The sequence below is a fragment of the Microcebus murinus genome, chromosome 20, assembly GCF_040939455.1.
Source record: "Microcebus murinus isolate Inina chromosome 20, M.murinus_Inina_mat1.0, whole genome shotgun sequence".
NCBI lineage: Eukaryota > Metazoa > Chordata > Mammalia > Primates > Cheirogaleidae > Microcebus > Microcebus murinus.
In genome coordinates, this window is record NC_134123.1 from 45334309 (window position 1) to 45355772 (window position 21464).

Genomic DNA, 21464 nt, shown 5'->3' on the forward strand with positions numbered 1-21464 from the left:
GGAGGATTGCTCGAGGTCAGGAGTTCAAACCAGCTCGAGGAAGAGCAAGACCCCATCTCTACTACAAATAGAAAGAAATTTATTGGCCAACTAAACACACACACACACACAACAATAAGCCAGGCATGGTGGCACATGCCTGTAGTCCCAGCTACTCAGGAGACAGAGACAGAAGGATCACATGAGCCCAGGAGTTTGAGGTTGCTGTGCGCTAAGCTGACGCCAGAGGACTCTAGTCCGGGCACCAAAAGTGAGGATTGCCCCAATAAAAAAATTACGGAAAAGGGACTTACCAGAAGGAGCAGGGAGGGAGAGATAAAAATTTTTCTCTCTCTATCTCTCTCTATATATAGGTATATAAATATATATATATATATCTGCTATAGACAGAATAAAAGGGATAAGCAGGGAGGGAGAGATAAAAATTTCTCTCAGGCCAAGCCCACCTATAATCCTAGCTCTCTGGGAGGCCGAGGTGGGAGGATTGCTCGAGGTCAGGAGTTCAAACCAGCTCCAGGAAGAGCAAGACCCCATCTCTATTACAAATAGAAAGAAATTAATTGGCCAACTAAACACACACAAACACACACACACACACACACACAAACATAATAAGCCGGGCATGGTGGTGCATGTCTGTAGTCCCAGCTACTCCGGAGGCAGAGACAGAAGGATCACTTGAGCCAGGAGTTTGAGGTTGCTGTGCGCTAAGCTGACGCCAGAGGACTCTAGTCCGGGCACCAAAAGTGAGGATTGTCCCAATAAAAAAATTACGAAAAAGGGACTTACCAGAAGGAGCAGGGAGGGAGAGATAAATATTTCTCTGTCTCTCTCTCTCTCTATATATATATATATATATCTATATATGTATATAATATATATATATCTGCTATAGACAGAATAAAAGGGATAAGCAGGGAGGGTGAGATAAAAATTTCTCTCAGGCCCAGCACACCTGTAATCCTAGCTCTTTGGGAGGCCGAGGCGGGAGGATTGTTGGAGGTCAGGAGTTCACACCAGCCCGAGCAAGAGCAAGACTCCATGTCTACTATAAATAGAAAGAAATTAATTGGCCAAGTAATATATGTATGAAGAAAAATTAGCCGAGTATGGTGGCGCATGTCTGTTATCCCACCTACTTGGGAGGCTGAGGCAGGAGGATTGCTTGAGCCCAGGAGGTTGAGGTTGCTGTGAGCTAGGCTGAGGCCACGGCACTCACTCTGGCACATTTTATGCCGGTGTCACAAAGAAAGGAAATATCTGTGTATAGTCGTTGCAGTGTGTTTGTGTTTTAAGTGGTGGTGTTACAAACGAGTCCAACAGTTAAAAACTATGGATAGTTGCCCAAGCGTGGTAGGGCAGGCTTGGCGGGATGGCTGACCCCCGGTGGCATCATCAGGGTTAGGGTTATGTTTAGGTTTAGGGTTAGGGTTAGGGTTAGATGTTTAGGCTTTTAGGGTTAGGGTTAGATGTTTAGGGTTAGGGTTAGGCTTAGGGTTAGGGTTAGATGTTTAAGGTTAGGGTTAGGTTTAGGGTTAGGGTTAGATGTTTAGGGTAAGGGTTAGGTTTAGGGTTAGACGTTTAGGGTTAGGGTTAGATGTTTAGGGTTAGGGTTAAGGTTAGATGTTTAGGATTAGGTTTAGGGTTGGGGTTTGGGTTAGGGTTTGATGTTTAGGGTTAGGTTTAGGGTTAGGGTTAGATGTTTAGGCTTTTAGGGTTAGGGTTAGATGTTTAGGGTTAGGTTTAGGCTTAGGGTTAGGGTTAGTTGTTTAAGGTTAGGGTTAGGTTTAGGGTTAGGGTTAGATGTTTAGGGTAAGGGTTAGACGTTTGGGGTTAGGGTTAGATGTTTAGGGTTAGTGTTAAGGTTAAATGTTTAGGATTAGGCTTAGGGTTGGGGTTTGGGTTAGGGTTTGATGTTTAGGGTTAGGTTTAGGGTTAGGGTTAGATGTTTAGGTTTACGGTTAGGGTTAGGTTTAAGGTTGGTGTTTGATGTTTAGGGTTAGGTTTAGGGTTAGGGTTAGGGTTAGATGTTTAGGTTTACGGTTAGGTTTAGGTTTAAGGTTGGGGTTTGGGTTAGGGTTTGATGTTTAGGGTTAGGGTTAGGTTTAGTGTCAGATGTTTAGGGTTATGTTTAGGGTTAGGTTTAGGCTTAGGGTTAGGGTTAGGGTCAAGCGCAGACTTGGAAAAGTCCGCCCTGCCTAGAGAAAGGCAAACCGACATCTTTGGTGCATAAAGATACGTCCTTCGGTGTTTTTATGGAGCCAGTCTGACGCCACAGCACTCTAGGCCGGGTAACACAGTGACACTCCATCTCTCAAGAAAAGACAGCAAAAAAGAAAGGAAGAGAGATAGAGAGAGATAGGGGAAAGCTGCAGGGCTCTCTCCTCCCATTCCATACCCAATCTAGCCTGGGCTCCAAAACTGAGACTCTGTTTAAAAAATAAATAAATAAAAATATTAAGAAAAAGGGACTTGCCAGAAAAAGCAGAGAGGGAGAGATAAAAATTTCTCTTACTCTCTCTCTCTCTTTCGCTCTCTCTCTCTCTCTCTCTCTCTATATATATATATATATAAATCTGTTTTCTGTCTCTCTGTCTCTGTCTCTCTCTCTCTCTCTCTCTCTCTCTATATATATATATATATATATCTGCTATTGACAAAATAAAAGAGATAAGCAGGGTAGGAGACATAAAAATTTATCTCAGTCCAAACACACCTGTAATCCTAGCTCTCTAGGAGGCCGAGGCAGGAGGATTGCTCGTGGTCAGGAGAAATTTATGGCCCAAGTAATATATGCCTGTGTCACAAAGCATCACGTGGACCCTATAAAGATTATGATGGTTATTCTGGAACACTATGAGGCCGGGTGTGGGGCTTCACTCCTGTAGTCCTAGCGGGTTGGGAGACTGATGCACAGGGATCACCCAAGTTAAAGAGCTGGAGAAGATCCAGAGAGAGAGAGAGAGAGAGAGAGAGAGAGAAAGTAAGTAAGAAAGATTGCTCATTGATCATAACCAGTTACAAATCCCTTTGTTCCTTCTCCACTCCCACTGCTCCACTTGACCAGGCTAAACTAAAAACAAATAAAATAAATTAATGAGGGAGAGAGAAAGGGAAGGAGGGACGAAGGGAGGGTGGAAGCAGCATCAGGCAAGTATGGTGGCACCGCCTGTAGTCCCAGCGACTCGTGAGGATGAGGGAGGAGGATCGATGGAGTCAGGTGTTTGAGGTTGCAGTGATCAAAGATACAATATACCGTGTTTGATAGAGGGAGACATACCCTGTCACTCACCTGAAAACTATACAAATATTAGGTACCATAATAATTAAAAATTAAGCCAAAGCGGTTGGGTGTGGTGGCCTATGCCTGTAATCCTAGCATTCTGGGAGGCGGAGGCTGGTGGATTGCTCAAGGTCAGGAGTTCAAAAGCAGCATGAGTAAGAGCAAGACCATGTCTACTATAAATAGGAAGAAATTAATTGATCAACTAAACACACACACACACACACTCACAGACAAACATAATCAGACCGGCATGGTGGTGCATGTCTGTAGTCCCAGCTACTCAGGAGGCTGAGACAGAAGGATCACTTGAGCCAGGAGTTTGAGGTTGCTATGCGCTAAGCTGACGCCAGAGGACTCTAGTCCGCTCACCAAAAATGACGATTGTCCCAATAAAAAAATTACAGAAAAGGGACTTACCAGAAGGAGCAGGGAGGGAGACATAAATATTTCTCTCTGTCTCTCTGTCTCTCTCTCTCTCTCTCTCTCTCTCTATATATATATATATATATATATATATATTCTGCTATAGACAGAATAAAAGAGGTAAGTAGCGAGGGAGAGATAAAAATTTCTTTCAGGCCCAGCACACCTGTAATCCTAGCTGTCTGGGAGGCCGAGGCGGGAGGATTGCTCGAGGTCAGGAGTTCAAAGCAGCCCGAGCAACACCAAGACCCCATGTCTACTATAATTTGAAATAAATTAATTGCTCAAGTAATGTATATAGACAGCAAAATTAGCTTGGCATGATGGCACATGCCTGTAGGCTGAGACAGAAGGATCACTCGAGCCTAGGAGTTTGAGGTTGCTGTGAGCTAAGCTGACGCCATAGTGCTCTAGCCCTTGCACCAAAAGTGAGACTCTGTCACAAAAAAAAAAAAAAAAAAAATAAGAAAAAGTGTCTCATCAGAAAAAGCAGAGTGGGGAGATAAAAATTTCTCTCTCTCTCTCTCTCTCTATATATATATATATATAATCTGCTATAGACAGAATAAAAGAGATAATTAGGGAGGGAGAGATAAAATTTCTCTCAGGCCCAGCACACCTGTAATCCAGGTTTTCTGGGAGGCCGAGGCTGGAAGACTGCTCGAGGTCAGGAGTTCAAACAAGCTCAAGCAAGAGCAAGACCCCATCTCTACTACAAATAGAAAGAAATTAATTGGCCAAGTAATCACACAGACAGACACACACACACAAACACACATATTAAGCCAGGCATGGTGGCACATGCCTGTAGTCCTAGCTACTCGTGAGGCTGAGACAGAAGGATCACTTGAGCCCAGGAGATTGAGGTTGGTGTGAGCTAAGCTGACACCATAGCACTCTAGCCTGGGCCCCAAAAGTGAGACACTGTCTCAAAACAAAAATTAAGAAAAAGGGACTTACCAGGAAAAGCAGGGAAGGAGAGGTAAAAATTTCTCTCTGTCTGTCACTCTCTCTCTCTTTCTCTCTATCACTCTCTCTGTCTCTCTCTCTCTCTATATATATATATATATCTGCTATAGACAGAATAAAAGAGATAAGCAGGGAGGGAGAGATAAAAAATTATCTGTGGCCCAGCACACCTGTAATCTTACCTCTCTGGGAGGCCGAGGCGGGAGGATCGCTGGAGGTCAGGAGTTCAAACCAGCCCGAGCAAGAGCAAGATGCCATCTCTACTATAAATAGACAGAAATTTATTGGCCAAGAAATATATATAGAAAGAGAAATTAGCCGGACATGGTGTCACATGCCTGTAGTCTCCGAGGTCACTTGAGCCCTGGAGTTTTAGGTTGCTGTGAGCTTAGCGGATGCTATAGCACTCTAGTCGGGGCACCAAAAGTGAGACTCTGTCTCAAAAAAAAAAAAAAAATTAAGAAAAAGGGACTTGCCAGATAAAGCAGGCAGGGAGAGATAAAAATTTCTCTCTATCTCTCTCTCTCTCTATATATATATATATTATATATATATATCTGCTATTGACAAAATGAAAGAGATAAGCAGGGAAGGAGAGATAAAAATTTCTATCAGGCCGAACACACCTGTAATCCTAGCTATCTGGGAGGCCGAGGCCGGAGAATTGCTGGAGGTTAGGAGTTCAAACCAGCCCGAGGAAGAGCAAGACCCCATCTCTACTATAAATAGAAAGAAATTAATTGGCCAAGTAAAATATATAGAAAGAAAAATTAGCCTGGCATGGTGGTGCATGCCTCTAGTCCCAGCTACTCGGGAGGCTGAGAAGGAAGGATCACTTGAGCCCAGGAGTTTGAGGTTGTTGTGAGCTAAGCTGACACCATAGCACTCTAGCCCGACTCCAAAAGTGAGAAGGTGGCCGGGCGTGATGGCTCACGCCTGTATTAGTAGCTCTTTGGGAGGCCGAGGCAGGCGGATTGCTCAAGGTCAGGAGTTCGAAACCAGCCTGAGCGAGACCCCGTCTCTACCAAAAATAGAAATAAATTAATTGACCAACTAAAAATATATATACAAAAAATTAGCCGGGCATGGTGGCGCATGTCTGTAGTCCCAGCTACTCGGGAGGCTGAGGCTGTAGGATCGCTGAGCCCCGGAGATTGAGGTTGCTGTGAGCTAGCCTGACGCCACGGCACTCACTCTAGCCTGGGCAATAAAGTGAGACTCTGTCTCGAAAAAAAAAAAAAAAATAAGAAAAAGGGAACTACCAGAAAACGCAGGGAGGAAAAGATAAAAATTTCTCTCTGTCTGTCTCTCTCTCTCTCGCTCTCTCTGTCTCTCTCTCTTTATATATAAGCAGGGTTGAAGAGATTAAAATTTCTCTCAGGCCCAGCACACCTGTAATCCTAGCTCTCTGGGAGGCCGAGGCAGGAGGATTGCTCGAGGTCAGGAGTTCAAACCAGCCCGAGCAAGAGCAAGACCCCATCTCTACTATAAATAGAAAGAAATTTACTGGCCAAGTAATATATATACAAAGAAAAATTAGCCGGGCATGTTGGCGCATGCCTGAAGTCCCAGTTACTCTGGAGGCTGAGACAGAAGGATCACTTGAGCCCAGGAGTTTGAGGTTGCTGTGAGCTAAGCTGACGCCAGAGCACTCTAGCCTGGGCACTAAAAGTTAGACTCTGTGTCAAAAAAAAAAAATTTAGAAAAAGGTACTTGCCAGAAAAAGCAGGGGGGGAGGGCTAAAAATTTCTCTCTCTCTCTCTCTCTCTCTCTCTCTCTCTCCCTATATATATATACACACACACACACACACACACACACACACACACACACACACACACACACACACACATATATCTGCTATACACAGAATAAAAGAGATAAGCAGGGAAGAGAGATAAAAATTTCTCTCAGGCCCAGCACACCTGTAATCCTAGCTCTCTGAGAGGCCAAGACAGGACGATTGCTGGAGGTCAAGAGTTCAAATGAGCTCGAGCAAGAGCAAGACCCCATCTCTACTATAAATAGAAAGAAATTGATTGGCCAAGTAATATATATAGAAAGAAAAATTAGCCAGGCATGGTTGCACATGCCTGTAGTCCCAGCTACTCGGGAGGCTGAGAAGGAAGGATCATTTGAGCCCAGGAGTTTGAGGTTGAAGTGAGCTAAGCTGACGTCATAGACTCTAGCAAGGGCACCAAAAGTGAGACTTTGTCTCAAAAAAAATTAAGAAAAAGGTACTTACCAGAAAAAGCAGGAAGGGAGAGATAAAAATTTCTCTCACTCTCTTTCTCTCTCTCTCTCTCGCTCTCTCTCTCTCTCTCTCTCTCTCTCTCTCTCTCTCTCTCTATATATATATATATATATATGCTATTGACAGAATAAAAGAGATAAGCAGGGTAGGAGACATAAAAATTTCTCTCAGGCCGAACACACCTGTAATCCTAGCTCTCTGTGAGGCCGAGGCGGGAGGATTGATCGAGGTCAGGAGTTCAAACCAGCCCGAACAGGACCCAATCTCTATTATAAATAGAAAGAAATTAATTGGCCAAGTAATATATAGAGAAAGAAAAAGTAGCCATGCATGGTGGCACATGCCTGTAGTCCCAGCTACTTTGGAGGCTGGGGCAGGAGGATCGCTTGACTCCAGGAGATTGAGGTTGCTGTGAGCTAGGCTTATGCCAGGGTACTCACTCTATCCTGGGCAAAAAAAGTGAGACTCTGTCCCCAAAAAATAAAAATGTAATTAAATAAAAAGAAAAGCGAACACAACAATAAAAACTTTAAAAGTAGGGGAAAGCTTACGGAATAAATAAGGACAGAAAGAAAGGAAATATCTGTGTATAGTCGTTGCAGTGTGTTTGTGTTTTAAGTGGTGGTGTTACAAAGGAGTGCAAAAGTTAAAAACTATGGATAGTTGCCCAAGCGTGGTAGGGCAGGCTTGGCGGGATGGCTGACCCCCGGTGGCATCATCAAGGTTAGGGTTATGTTTAGGGTTAGGTTTAAGGTTAGGGTTAGATGTTTAGGCTTTTAGGGTTAGGGTTAGATGGTTAGGGTTAGGCTTAGGGTTAGGGTTAGATGTTTAAGGTTAGGGTTAGGTTTAGGGTTAGGGTTAGATGTTTAGGGTAAGGGTTAGGGTTAGGGTTAGATGTTTAGGGTAAGGGTTAGGTTTAGGTTTAGGGTTAGGGTTAGATGTTTAGGATTAGGTTTAGGGTTGGTGTTTGGGTTAGGGTTTGATGTTTAGGGTTAGGTTTAGGGTTAAGGTTAGGGTTAGATGTTTAGGTTTACGGTTAGGGTAGGTTTAAGCTTGGGTTTTGGGTTAGGGTTTGGTGTTTAGGGTTAGGGTTTGATGTTTAGGGTTAGGGTTAGGGTTAGATGTTTAGGGTTAGGGTTAGGGTTAGGGTCAAGCACAGACTTGGAAAAGTCCGCCCTGCCTAGAGAAAGGCAAACCGACACCTTTGGTGCATAGAGAAACCTCCTTCGGTGTTTTTATGGAGCCAGGCTGACGCCACAGCACTCTAGGCCGGGTAACACAGTGACACTCCATCTCTCAAGAAAAGACAGCAAAAAAGAAAGGAAGAAAGAGAGATAGAGAGAGATAGGGGAAAGCGGCAGGGCTCTCTCCTCCCATTCCATGCCCACTCTAGCCTGGGCTCCAAAACTGAGACTCTGTTTAAAAAAAATAAAAATAAAAATATTAAGAAAAAGGGACTTGCCAGAAAAAGCAGGGAGGGAGAGATAAAAATTTCTCTTCCTCTCTCCCTCTCTCTCGCTCTCTCTCTCTCTATATATATATATATATAAATCTGTTCTCTGTCTCTCTGTCTCTGTCTCTCTCTCTCTCTATATATATATATATATATATATATTTATATCTGCTATTGAGAAAATAAAAGAGATAAGCAGGGTAGGAGACATAAAAATTTCTCTCAGTCCGAACACACCTGTAATCCTAGCTCTCTAGGAGGCCGAGGCAGGAGGATTGCTCGCGGTCAGGAGAAATTTATGGCCCAAGTAATATATGCCTGTGTCACAAAGCATCACGTGTACCCTATAAAGATTATGATGGTTATCCTGGAACACTATGAGGCCGGGTGTGGGGCTTCACTCCTGTAGTCCTAGCGGGTTGGGAGACTGATGCACAGGGATCACCCAAGTTAAGGAGCTGGAGAAGATCGAGAGAGAGAGAGAGAGAGAGAGAGAGAGAGAGAGAGAGAGAGAGAGAGAGAGAGAGAGAGAGAGAGAGAAAGAGAGAAAGAAAGTAGGAAAGAGTGCTCATTGATCATAACCAGTTACAGATCCCTTTGTTCCTTCTCCACTCCCACTGCTCCACTTGACCATGCTAAAATAAAATCAAACATAATAAATTAATTATAGTGAGAGAAAGGGAAGGAGGGAGGGAGGGAAGAAGCAGCATCAGTCAAGTATGGTGGCACATGACTGTAGTCCCAGCGACTCGTGAGGTTGAAGCAGGAGGATCGATGGAGCCCAGGTGTTTGAGGTTGCAGTGACCAAGGATGCAGTCTAACCTGTTCGATAGAGGGAGACAGACTCTGTCACTCACCTGAAATCTGTACAAATATTAGGTACCATAATAATAAAAAATTAAGGAAAACGAGTTGGGCGTGGTGGCCCATGCTTATAATCCTAGCACTCTGGGAGGCCCAGGCAGGTGGATTCTCAAGGTCAGGAGTTCAAAACCAGCCTGAGTAAGAGGAAGACCCTCTCTACTATAAATAGAAAGAAATTAATTGGCCAACTAAACATACAAACATACACAACACACACACACACACACACACGCACACACACACATAATAAGCCGGGCATGGTGGTGCATGTCAGTACTCCGACCTACTCGGGAGGCTGAGGCAGGAGGATTGCTTGAGTCCAGGATGTTGAGGTTGCCGTGAGCTAGGCTTATGCCAGGGCACTCACTGTATCCTGGGCAACAAAGTGAGACTCTGTCTCAAAAAAATAAAAATGTAATTAAATAAAAAGAAAAGCGAACACAACAATAAAAACTTTAAAAGTAGGGGAAAGCTTACGGAATAAATAAGGACACAAAGAAAGGAAATTTGTGTGTATCGTTGTTGCAGTGTGTTTGTGTTTTAAGTCGTGGTGTTACAAAGGAGTCCAAAAGTTGAAAAATATGGGAAACTCTAGGAAGTGACAACACTGACAGTAAGCTAAGATTCAGGTATTATTGGAGAAAGACATTTCTGAACATAAATTGACGGTGGCCTAGGCGTCCAGGGCTTATAAAACCTACGGTAGTGGACGGTCACGTCCCAGGCCTTCACATTCACTGACCCCTGACTACGGACTCAGAGACTCACCCGGGGCCACCTCCCACCCTGCGAGCTCCATTCACGGTGAGTGCCCTCGCCAGGCGTCCCACTACACAGACACCTATTACACCGCATTTCTTCAATTATTATAAGTAGCTGCACATTTCTTTGGACCGTAGGTGTACAATACACCTCCAGGCATAGTTAGAGGGTGGGAGAGGAGGGAAGTGGCCAATCTTCATTTATTATTGGGTAACATGGAGGCAGGGGAGGCAGTTTTCTCCCTGTCCTCCTCTTCCTCCTTTTTCCCCTTCTCCCTTGTTTTGCTTGTTCCTTCCTTTTCCAATATTCCTCTCTCAGTTCCCCCCTTCCATTTTCTTGATAGATTTGGATCAGATGTCGACATTTTCTAGGTCGGGTTTTCATCAGTCTGTGGGAGTAGATAAAAACTAAGCTGCCCACCATGACCCAAGGGAATGGAAGTCTGTCTGCCATTTAGCGCTGTGCCTTTCTGTATCTGTCTGTCTGCTATTCCACTAGAATATATCCCCTCAATCACTTCTGGATGCCCACATCCCAGCTCTTTTGTCAGCCATCCTCTATGATCGTGACGATGCTGTGTGGGGACTCCCTCTGTTTGGTGCCTGACACTCGCTCATTTGGGGTTTTCATATCAGGATAGCAAGCAGCTCGCCTTTAAATAATCGGGCTGGGCCTGTGATCCCAGCGACTTGGGAGGCAGAGATGGGAGCATGGCTTGAGCCCAGGAGTCGGAGGTGAGCCTGGGTAACACCGTTAGACCCCATCTGTGCCAAAAAAAAAAAAAAGGAAAAAGGAAAAAATAATGACTCGGGGTGTGGTAGCATTTGCCTACAGTCCGAGCTACTCAACTTGTTATGAACTCCGTTATTTCTTTCCTGGGGAAACACCATTTTTGGAGTCTACGAACTCAAATAAAATAGTAAGCCACTCCCCGGCCCCCACCCCTTCATTGGCACAGGGAACCCAGGAAAACCTCTCAACCTGAGCTGTTGGCTTCAAGGACAGGGGAAGTCAGAAGGCCCTTGTAGATGGAGTCAGGTTTCATAACAATGAGATAGCAAATGTCTGAGGGGCCAGACAAGACAAAGCTTAACCACTTGCTTCACTACAGAGCACTGGAGTTTTGTGTCAATGTCCGGTAGCTGGCCGGGAATTAGCAAAATCCTTAACTGAAAACATTCCAAGCCTTTAGGCAGAAGTTCCTTTCTTTCATTCATTGTAAATAAAAGAATCTTTCGACTCAGCTGTAAACCTGTCCACCGGGCAGGGCACCCTGGCCTCCCCCTCCCCCCACTTCCAGCTGTCCTGCCTTTTCAGGTCACACTAATAGGTCCCTTCCACATATCCATCTGTGATTTCACCTGTCATTCCCGTCTCCCTAAAATGTATGAAGCTAAACTGGAACCCGTGCCACCACCATGGGACCACTTGCGCAGGGCTTCTTGGGTGCAGCTCTCTGGGCCGTGGTCTCTGATATTTGGCTCAGAAGAAAACTCTTTAAATTATTTTGCAGTGTTTTAGGGTTCTCACGTTCTTGTATCTGTGGGAGGTTTCTCTTTTCTATGACATCTGATCCGGATCGCTAGCTAGGTGTTCTTATTTTTGGACGGTGGTGGTGCTCGAGCTTATCTCTGTCCATCCCACATTGGTGTAAGCCACAGTGAATACGGTTTACACCTTCCGAGGGCTAGCGCTTATTGCCATATCGTAACCGGGGCTCACAGCAATTATTATTATTTTTTGAGCTGCCTGCACTTTCCACCTAGGTGTACGAGTATGCCCTTTAAATGAATGCTTGTATTGAGGACACACCAAGTGGGTTTCTTTGTCATTCATCTGGTCCTCAATCCTCATTATTTATCATCTCCCCCCCCACACACACACACAGACAGGTTGGTTCATCTCTGCAGAGAAGCTGCTAGAGATTGTTTATCCACCGAATGCTTTCTGTTGACAGTATCTAAAACAAGGAGTGCCACGCATTCTGTCTAAGATTAAAATTGCATCTATCAGGATGGTCAACAAAGTGAGACTCTGTCTAAAAAAAATTTCTCTCTCTCTCTCTCTCTCTCTATATATATATATTCATATATTCTGAGGATGTGAGTGTGATTCTGAGGACTTTATTTACTTTGTAGGCTACTGGATTCTGTGGAGATCAGTGAAGAAAGATCGCCCAAATGAAAATAAGCGGTATCTATGGTGAGCTTGCTTGCCGTGCGTGTGCACCTGTGTGTAAATAAATAGCTAGACATTCATTTCTTGTCAAGAGTGTCAGTGTCACCCCTGCCTCCGCCATCACCACCGACGGCGCTTAACGGTTCCTGGCCGGATAGTTGCCCAAGCGTGGTAGGGCAGGCTTGGCGGGATGGCTGACCCCCGGTGGCATCATCAGGGTTAGGGTTATGTTTAGGGTTAGGGTTAGATGTTTAGGGTTAGGGTTAGGCTTAGTTTTAGGGTTAGGGTTAGGCTTAGGGTTAGGGTTAGATGTTTAGGGTTAGGGTTAGGTTTAGGGTTAGGGTTAGATTTTTAGGGTTAGGTTTCGGTTTAGGGTTAGGGTTAGATGTTTAGGGTTAGGTTTTGGGTTAGGGTTAGGGTTAGATGTTTAGGGTTATGGTTATGTTTAGGCTTGGGGTTTGGGTTAGGGTTTGATGTTTAGGATTAGGGTAAGTGATAGGGTTAGATGTTTAGGGTTAGGTTTAGGGTTGGGGTTTGATGTTTAGGGTTAGACGTTTAGGGTTACGGTTAGGGTTAGGTTTACGCTTGGTGTTTAGGTTAGGGTTTGATGTTTTGGGTTAGATGTTTAGGGTTAGGGTTAGGTTTAGGCTTAGGGTTAAGGTTAGGGTTAGGGTTAGATGTTTAGGGTTAGATGTTTAGGGTTAGGTTTAGGGTTAGGGTTAGGTTTAGGGTTTGGGTTAAGGTTTGATGTTTAGGGTTAGGTTTAGGGTCTGGGTTAGGGTTAGGTTTAGGGTTTGGGTTTGGGTTAGGGTTTGATGTTTAGGGTTAGGGTTAGATGTTTATGGTTAGGTTTAGGGTCTGGGTTAGGGTTTGATGTTTAGGGTCTCGGTAAGGGTTTGATGTTTAGGGTTAGGGTTAAATGTTTAGGGTTAGGTTTAGGTTAGGGTTAGGCTTGGGGTTTGGGTTAGGGTTTGATGTTTAGGGTTAGGGTTAGATGGTTAGGTTTAGATGTTTAGTGTTAGGGTTAAATGTTTAGGGTTAGGATTAGGTTTAGCGTTAGGGTTAGGTTTAGGGTTGGGGTTTAGGGTTAGATGTTTAGGGTTAGAAAGCGGCAGGGCCCTTTCCTCCAATTCCATACCCATCGAGACAAGTGTGTGTGGGGGGTGTGGGGGAAACAATAAAAAATAAAAATAAAAGTTAAAAAAAAAATGAATGCATGCTTGTACTCTATGACAGGCAGCAGAGGAGGGCGCTTTTAAAAAGTACGTACATAAAAAGTGGAAAAATACATACGTACACACACACACCCAAAAAATATAAAAATAAGTACGTACATATAAGGTAAGTGAATTTATAAAATTATCAAAATACGTACACACATAAATAAATAAATAATAAAAAAAGGCACCCCCCCCCAACCAGCCAGAGGAGGAGGGCGCCCCCTAGGGACAAGGAAATCACCAAATCCTATCTTTTCTTCTCTTCATATACTAAGTGTCAACTTGGCTTCTGGTCGACCCGGAGAGGGACCAGAGCCTTTGTCCGCATATACTAAGTGTCATTCGTCATCTGGTCGACCCGGAGAGGGACCAGAGCCTTTGTCTGCATATACTAAGTGTCAGATATCATCTGGTCGACCCGGAGAGGGAACCGATGCTTTGTCTGCATAGACTAAGTGGCAGCTGTCGACCCGGCGGGACAGCGGGAAACCACACACCGTGGGACACAAACATCTGGTCCACCACGCGGACCGGGATCTCGGGCACGAGAGCGACACACACTCTACCCTCACGGGGGCCGGGGGACCCGCGCCCGCCCGGTCGACCTGGAACCCCGAGAGAGAGAGGAGAAGGGGAGCGGCGGAGGCAGGCGACACTCTCTCGCCTGTCCCGAACACGGGAGAGTTCAATTCCGGTTGCTGCTCGGAACACGGGGGTCCTCGAGACACAGCACCTGGCGCCTTAACTCATAGCTCTGACATTCTTGGCCTTTCTTCTAGCTCACAGAGGGTGCTGGAGATAACAGTAGCAGTTACAGAAGGTCACTGAAGTCATCCTGTGCACACAGCCCTCGTCGCTTGTAGCCCCCACTAGGCCCTGCACACTCCTTTCTCAGAATTGTTAATTATGCTTGGGTGCTGCTCTTTTCCTAGAACTGTCTGATTTGAGTATTTGTAGCTTTTTTGATATCAGAAAAAAAATTAAGTTGTACATTAGAAAACTGCTTAAGCGAGGGAAAGGACTATCAAAGTGACGGAAGAGATATATTCTCCACCAAACTGGTATTAACTGAGTAGCACCTAAGTGGACACATAGGTGCTACAGTAATAGGGTATTGGGGAGGTGGGGGGGGAGGGGGTCGGGTATATACACATACACAATGAGTGAGATGTGCACCATCTGGGGGATGGTCATGATGGAGACTCAGACTTTTGGGGGGAGGGGGGGAAATGGGCATTTATTGAATCCTTAAAATCTGTACCCCCATAATATGCCGAAATAAAAAAAAATTAAAAAAAAAACCTTAAAAAAAAAATAGAATAAAAAAAAAGTGACGGAAGGATAAAAGAGACAAGAACTGTTTTGTTTTCTGGTTTAATGAAGACACGCGCCACCTGTTGTTCCTTTGCACTTTGCTTCTCCTTTGTTCTTATCTGCATAAACACAGCGACTGAAATGAACGAGGCGCGGCAGTCGGCAAGGACTCCGTCCTCCCGTCCTCATCTTTTTGTTGTCTCTTCATTTCTGGCGACGTCTGACCGGGGAAGAGAGAGACCCCCCGCTCACGGGCACTCGCAACCCTTTCCACGGCCAGTCGCGTCGCCACCGTAAGCGCCCGCCCGGAACGGGGTCCCAGGGACGGGCCAGAGCACGTCCCAACCCCGCCGAGGGCTTCCGTACTCCCTCTTTTTTGATTTACTGGTACATTTTTAAAAATAACGAATCTTCTGTACATTTCTGATTTCAAAAAACAAAAAAATAAAAAAATAAATAAATACAAAAATAAATCTGCCATAAAATGCATTATAGTTGGAGACTTGCACTTGTATGGATGCATTTATTACATTCAACATATTTAATTTTATGCCTTCTGATTCTAAGATGCAGAAAAAATAAATGAACATGATTTTATTCTATGTCAACATTTGGGCCTCTGAATGTATCTGTTATTTGAATTTTTTTTTGAGACAGAGTCTCGCTTTCTTGCCCAGGCTAGAGTGAGTGCCGTGGCATCAGCCTAGCTCACACCAACCTCAAACTCCTGGGCTCAGGCGATCCTCCTGCCTCAGCCTCCCGAGTAGCTGGGACTACAGGCACGAGCCCCCATGCCTGGCTGACTTTTATATTATATATATATTAGGTGGCCAATTAATTTCTTTCTATTTTTATGGTAGAGACGAGGTCTCGCTCAGGCTGGTTTTGAACTCCTGACCTTGAGCAATCCGCCCGCCTCGGCCTCCCAGAGTGCTACGGTTACAGGCGTGAGCCACCTCGCCCGGCCTGTTATTTGAATTTAAGTATATGAAAAGGGATGGTCAATTTGAAAAGTCACTCTAAACTGATTTTTTTTTTTTCCTAAAGGGCTCCTTTTTTTCTGGATGATCTGGTTTTATTACTAAAGTCACACGTATGTATTGTGGGGGCGCCTCGATGGCCCTTCGGCAGCCTCTCAGTGGCACGACAAGAAAGGAATTTCCCCCCCTTCGTGTGAAGCATGGTGAGGCCATTAGCGAACAGCACACATGTGTTTATACTCTCACCTCCGGTCATCTCTTGGGTTGTGGAGAAAGGCAAAAGGGAGGTGGCATGCGCGGGGATCGCGCAGAATTCAAAGAAAATTAATCACTTCAAAGGTCAGCTCATGGCCAGCGCGAAATTAGTTTGTGGCTCGCTAGGGCCCTTTGTGGGGGAATAAAAGGCACCCCGCAATTCAGGTCGGGGTCCTTGCCCAAGAAGAGCGACCACTGCGTTGGGGCTCGAGGGCTCGGACCCCGGCTAGCCAGAAAATAAACCTCCTCTCATGTGACTGCATCCTCGATGTCTCTGCTTTTCTGTCCGGTGGGGCTGCGGAAGGTCGGTCCCTAACAGTATTAAACACGCGACGCCTACGTGGGCGAGCGGTGCGGGACGAGGACCAGGGCCACCTCTTCCCGGGACTGGAAGCCGGAGAGGAGAGGACGAGACGGCTAAAGGCAGCAGCGGGCGAGCGGGGCGCTTCGTGGACGACACGAAAGTGGCGACGGGGGAGGGACCGCCGGACGACCGCTAGGAACGAGGGGGCGACCTCAGACGCCAAACCTGCTGGCTGGGACCCGCACGGGATCTCAGCACCTGCGGCCTCAGCACAGGAGAGCGGTCCTGCGGCACCCAGAACCACAAGGCTGCGTGCCTTCGGTGACCCCCACGCACCTCGCGGTGCCCGGGGCCCGACCGCCACCACGGTCGCACGCCGCTCCCGGGAAGCCCTCCTTCTTTCCGTGCACACTCGACCGCCCACCCCTCAGGTCGTTCAGCCCGAAACACGCAGGGGCCCGCAGACCGTTGAAGCCGAGGCATGACACCGGGGGGACGCCGCGGACTGCCGGGGTGACACCCTCCCTCGCGGCCGAGGTCAGGTTCCGGCACAGCGCGGTGGGGCGAACGCTCCCGGGGGGAGGTCGGGCAGCGGGTGGGGAAGGAGAGAGAGGGGGAGCGGGCGCCTCCGAGAGGCCGAGAGCCGCCAGGGCGAGGCACGGAAAGCCCGGGGGGAGGAGAGAGGAGACCACGGACGCGACCGGGCCACCGGGAAAACAACGCCGCGGGACCCCACCGCCCCAACACACGGGAGCGGCCCCGCGGCGTGCCCGTGACGCCAGCCGGCCCTCACCGCCGGTCAACCAACCCCTCGACCCGCCTTCGGGCCACGGCCCCGCCACGGGGGGGGGGCTCCCGAGAGCGACCACGTCCCTTCGGTGCCCAGCACCGCCAACGCGACTAAAATACCGTCTTCATTCGTCTCCCGTCCGGTCCCAAGGCCGGTGGGAAGGGGCGCCGCGCCCCGAGGGACCGACACCCAGGCCCAGCGTGACCCACCCCCGACTCAGAGGGGGGAGGCAGGCGCCACAGTAGGCGTGAAGGAAGAGTGGCGCTCGGCCCCCAACCGCGGGGGGCGGCGGACCCCTCCTCCCCCGGCGGGGAGGAGGGAACTCTCTGCCCACGCACAACTGGCCGCCTGGGGGCAGCGGCTGACGACAGGCAGAGAGGCCACGCGCCGGGGGATCCGTTACCCCAAAGAGGCACGCCTCCGGGATCGCTCGAGAGGATTTTCTCGCCAAAGGCGGATCGTCCCCGTTCCTCGGTCGCCCCAGACTGGGCCCCGGTGGAGCCGTTCACACACGCCCGGGAGGGTGGGGGGTCTGCGGTATGGGCGCGACAAGCACCCGCGGCAATCTCTGAGCGTTCGTGCTCGGGGTCCCCCTCGTGCAACCGCCTCGTTTCCGTGCGAGACACACGGTAATGGAAGAGGGCTCGCCGAGGCAGGCCACAACAGGGGCCACCACCGGGGCCCTGGGACAGTCCCCGCGACCACGATTCACCCACGCAGCCCTGTGCGACAACCCTCCCCCCAAAAAAGGGGAGAGAAGAGCACGGACCGCGCCGCTCTCGCCTTTCCAGTCCGCCACGGACACCATGGGGACAGACAGAGCGGCACCTCGCCCGCCCGCGCGGCACGGGGTGACACTCGTCGGTTCAACCGCCTCGACCCCCCGATAGAGGGCTGCTCGGGGACAAGATGCCACACACTGCGGCAGCGACCAGAGAGGGACGCCGGGAACGCGGCACCCAAGGCAGAGAAAGAGCCCTGTCGCCGAGAGGAGGGCCGACTACTTCCACGCTACTTAACGAAGGACAGCGTGTCATATCTAACCTGCAGGCCCAAAATGACGATCTGAGGCGACGGAAAACACGGCGAGGGAGCTGCGGAAGAGCCACTTGACCACGCCGACCTCCACGAACCCAGACGCGGCCACCCGTCCCCAACACGTCCCCATTGCCGACAGACAAGGGGCACTTCCAGGTAGACCAGATGTCGGAAGGCACTTAGTGCATGGGGAGGAAGGATCCTGTAATCCCTTCCAGGTAGACCAGATGTCGGAACACACTTAGTGCATGAGGAGAAAGGATCCTGTCCTTCCAGGTAGACCAGATGTCGGAACGCACTTAGTGCATGGGGAGGAAGGATCCTGTCCTTCCAGGTAGACCAGATGTCGGAACGCACTTAGTGCATGGGGAGGAAGGATCCTGTCCTTCCAGGTAGACCAGATGTCGGAAGGCACTTAGTGCATGGGGAGGAAGGATCCTGTCCTTCCAGGTAGACCAGATGTCGGAACGCACTTAGTGCATGGGGAGGAAGGTTCCTGTCCTTCCAGGTAGACCAGATGTCGGAACGCACTTAGTGCATGAGGAGGAAGGATCCTGTCCTTCCAGGTAGACCAGATGTCGGAACACACTTAGTGCATGAGGAGAAAGGATCCTGTCCTTCCAGGTAGACCAGATGTCGGAACGCACTTAGTGCATGGGGAGGAAGGATCCTGTCCTTCCAGGTAGACCAGATGTCGGAACACACTTAGTGCATGAGGAGAAAGGATCCTGTCCTTCCAGGTAGACCAGATGTCGGAACGCACTTAGTGCATGAGGAGAAAGGAAACTGTCCTTCCAGGTAGACCAGATGTCGGAACACACTTAGTGCATGAGAAAGGATCCTGTCCTCCCTTCCAGGTAGACCAGATGTCGGAACGCACTTAGTGCATGGGGAGGAAGGATCCTGTCCTTCCAGGTAGACCAGATGTCGGAACGCACTTAGTGCATGAGGAGAAAGGAAACTGTCCTTCCAGGTAGACCAGATGTCGGAACGCACTTAGTGCATGAGAAAGGATCCTGTCCTTCCAGGTAGACCAGATGTCGGAACGCACTTAGTGCATGGGGAGGAAGGATCCTGTCCTTCCAGGTAGACCAGATGTCGGAACACACTTAGTGCATGAGGAGAAAGGATCCTGTCCTTCCAGGTAGACCAGATGTCGGAACGCACTTAGTGCATGAGGAGAAAGGAAACTGTCCTTCCAGGTAGACCAGATGTCGGAACGCACTTAGTGCATGAGAAAGGATCCTGTCCTTCCAGGTAGACCAGATGTCGGAACGCACTTAGTGCATGAGGAGAAAGGATCCTTTCCTCCCTTCCAGGTAGACCAGATGTCGGAACGCACTTAGTGCATGAGGAGAAAGGAAACTGTCCTTCCAGGTAGACCAGATGTCGGAACGCACTTAGTGCATGAGGAGAAAGGAAACTGTCCTTCCAGGTAGACCAGATGTCGGAACGCACTTAGTGCATGAGAAAGGATCCTGTCCTTCCAGGTAGACCAGATGTCGGAACACACTTAGTGCATGAGGAGGAAGGGTCCTGTCCTTCCAGGTAGACCAGATGTCGGAACGCACTTAGTGCATGAGAAAGGATCCTGTCCTTCCAGGTAGACCAGATGTCGGAACGCACTTAGTGCATGAGGAGAAAGGATCCTGTCCTTCCAGGTAGACCAGATGTCGGAACGCACTTAGTGCATGAGGAGAAAGGATCCTGTCCTTCCAGGTAGACCAGATGTCGGAACGCACTTAGTGCATGAGGAGAAAGGAAACTGTCCTCCCTTCCAGGTAGACCAGATGTCGGAACGCACTTAGTGCATGGGGAGAAAGGATCCTGTCCTTCCAGGTAGACCAGATGTCGGAACACACTTAGTGCATGAGAAAGGATCCTGTCCTTCCAGGTAGACCAGATGTCGGAACGCACTTAGTGCATGAGGAGAAAGGATCCTGTCCTCCCTTCCAGGTAGACCAGATGTCGGAACGCACTTAGTGCATGAGGAGAAAGGATCCTGTCCTTCCAGGTAGACCAGATGTCGGAACACACTTAGTGCATGAGAAAGGATCCTGTCCTTCCAGGTAGACCAGATGTCGGAACGCACTTAGTGCATGAGGAGAAAGGATCCTGTCCTTCCAGGTAGACCAGATGTCGGAACACACTTAGTGCATGAGAAAGGATCCTGTCCTCCCTTCCAGGTAGACCAGATGTCGGAACGCACTTAGTGCATGAGGAGAAAGGATCCTGTCCTCCCTTCCAGGTAGACCAGATGTCGGAACGCACTTAGTGCATGAGGAGAAAGGATCCTGTCCTCCTTTCCAGGTAGACCAGATGTCGGAACGCACTTAGTGCATGAGGAGAAAGGATCCTGGCCTTCCAGGTAGACCAGATGTCGGAACGCACTTAGTGCATGAGGAGAAAGGAAACTGTCCTTCCAGGTAGACCATATGTCGGAACGCACTTAGTGCATGAGGAGAAAGGATCCTGTCCTCCCTTCCAGGTAGACCAGATGTCGGAAGACACTTAGTGCATGAGGAGAAAGGATCCTGTCCTCCCTTCCAGGTAGACCAGATGTCGGAACGCACTTAGTGCATGAGGAGAAAGGATCCTGTCCTTCCAGGTAGACCAGATGTCGGAACGCACTTAGTGCATGAGGAGAAAGGATCCTGTCCTCCCTTCCAGGTAGACCAGATGTCGGAACGCACTTAGTGCATGAGGAGAAAGGAAACTGTCCTTCCAGGTAGACCAGATGTCGGAACGCACTTAGTGCATGCGGAGAAAGGATCCTGTCCTCCCTTCCAGGTAGACCAGATGTCGGAACGCACTTAGTGCATGAGGAGAAAGGATCCTGGCCTCCCTTCCCGGTAGACCAGATGTCGGAACACACTTAGTGCATGGGAAGAAAGGATCCTGTTCTCCCCCATCTCTCCCGTCCGCCTCCCCGCTGCCCCCTCTCTTTGGGTCGGGTCGCCAAAGACGCGGCGGCGGCGGCAGCGGCGGCGTGCTGGTCGACCCGCCAGGGCAGCCCCACTACCTTCCCGGGAGGTGGGCAACGCCAGCCACCTCCCTCGTATACCTGCCGGCCCAAGCTCCGGCTCACAGACCTCCGGCCGTCGCACAGGAGCCAACGGCAAGGCCCCGGGAAGGCTGCCCGCTTCCCTGAGCTCAGCCCCGCTCACGTCGCCGACTTTCTCCTCCTTTGCCCGCCGCGCCGGAGCTTCGTAGGACGGGAGCCTTGTACAAAAGCGCCCGCCAGAGGGAGCCCGAACACAACCGGGGCCGGCCACCAGACGTGTCCCGAAAACACGGGGCAACTCCGGGGAGCCGGTCACCCCCTCCCCCAGGTAGACCCGATGTCGGCTGACACTTGGTGTATGAGAAGAAAG

The 21464-nt window shown here is 48.7% G+C and overlaps 1 long non-coding RNA gene across 1 annotated transcript in view; it reads left to right on the plus strand.

Annotated features, from left to right (window-relative positions):
* Positions 1-12308, plus strand: part of LOC142862581 (uncharacterized) — a 101731-nt gene extending 89423 nt beyond the window's left edge. Inside the window, exon 3 of the long non-coding RNA XR_012913648.1 lies at positions 12150-12308. This is a non-coding gene — a long non-coding RNA (uncharacterized LOC142862581). The remainder of the gene's footprint in view (positions 1-12149) is intronic.
* The last annotated feature ends 9156 nt before the right edge of the window (positions 12309-21464 follow it).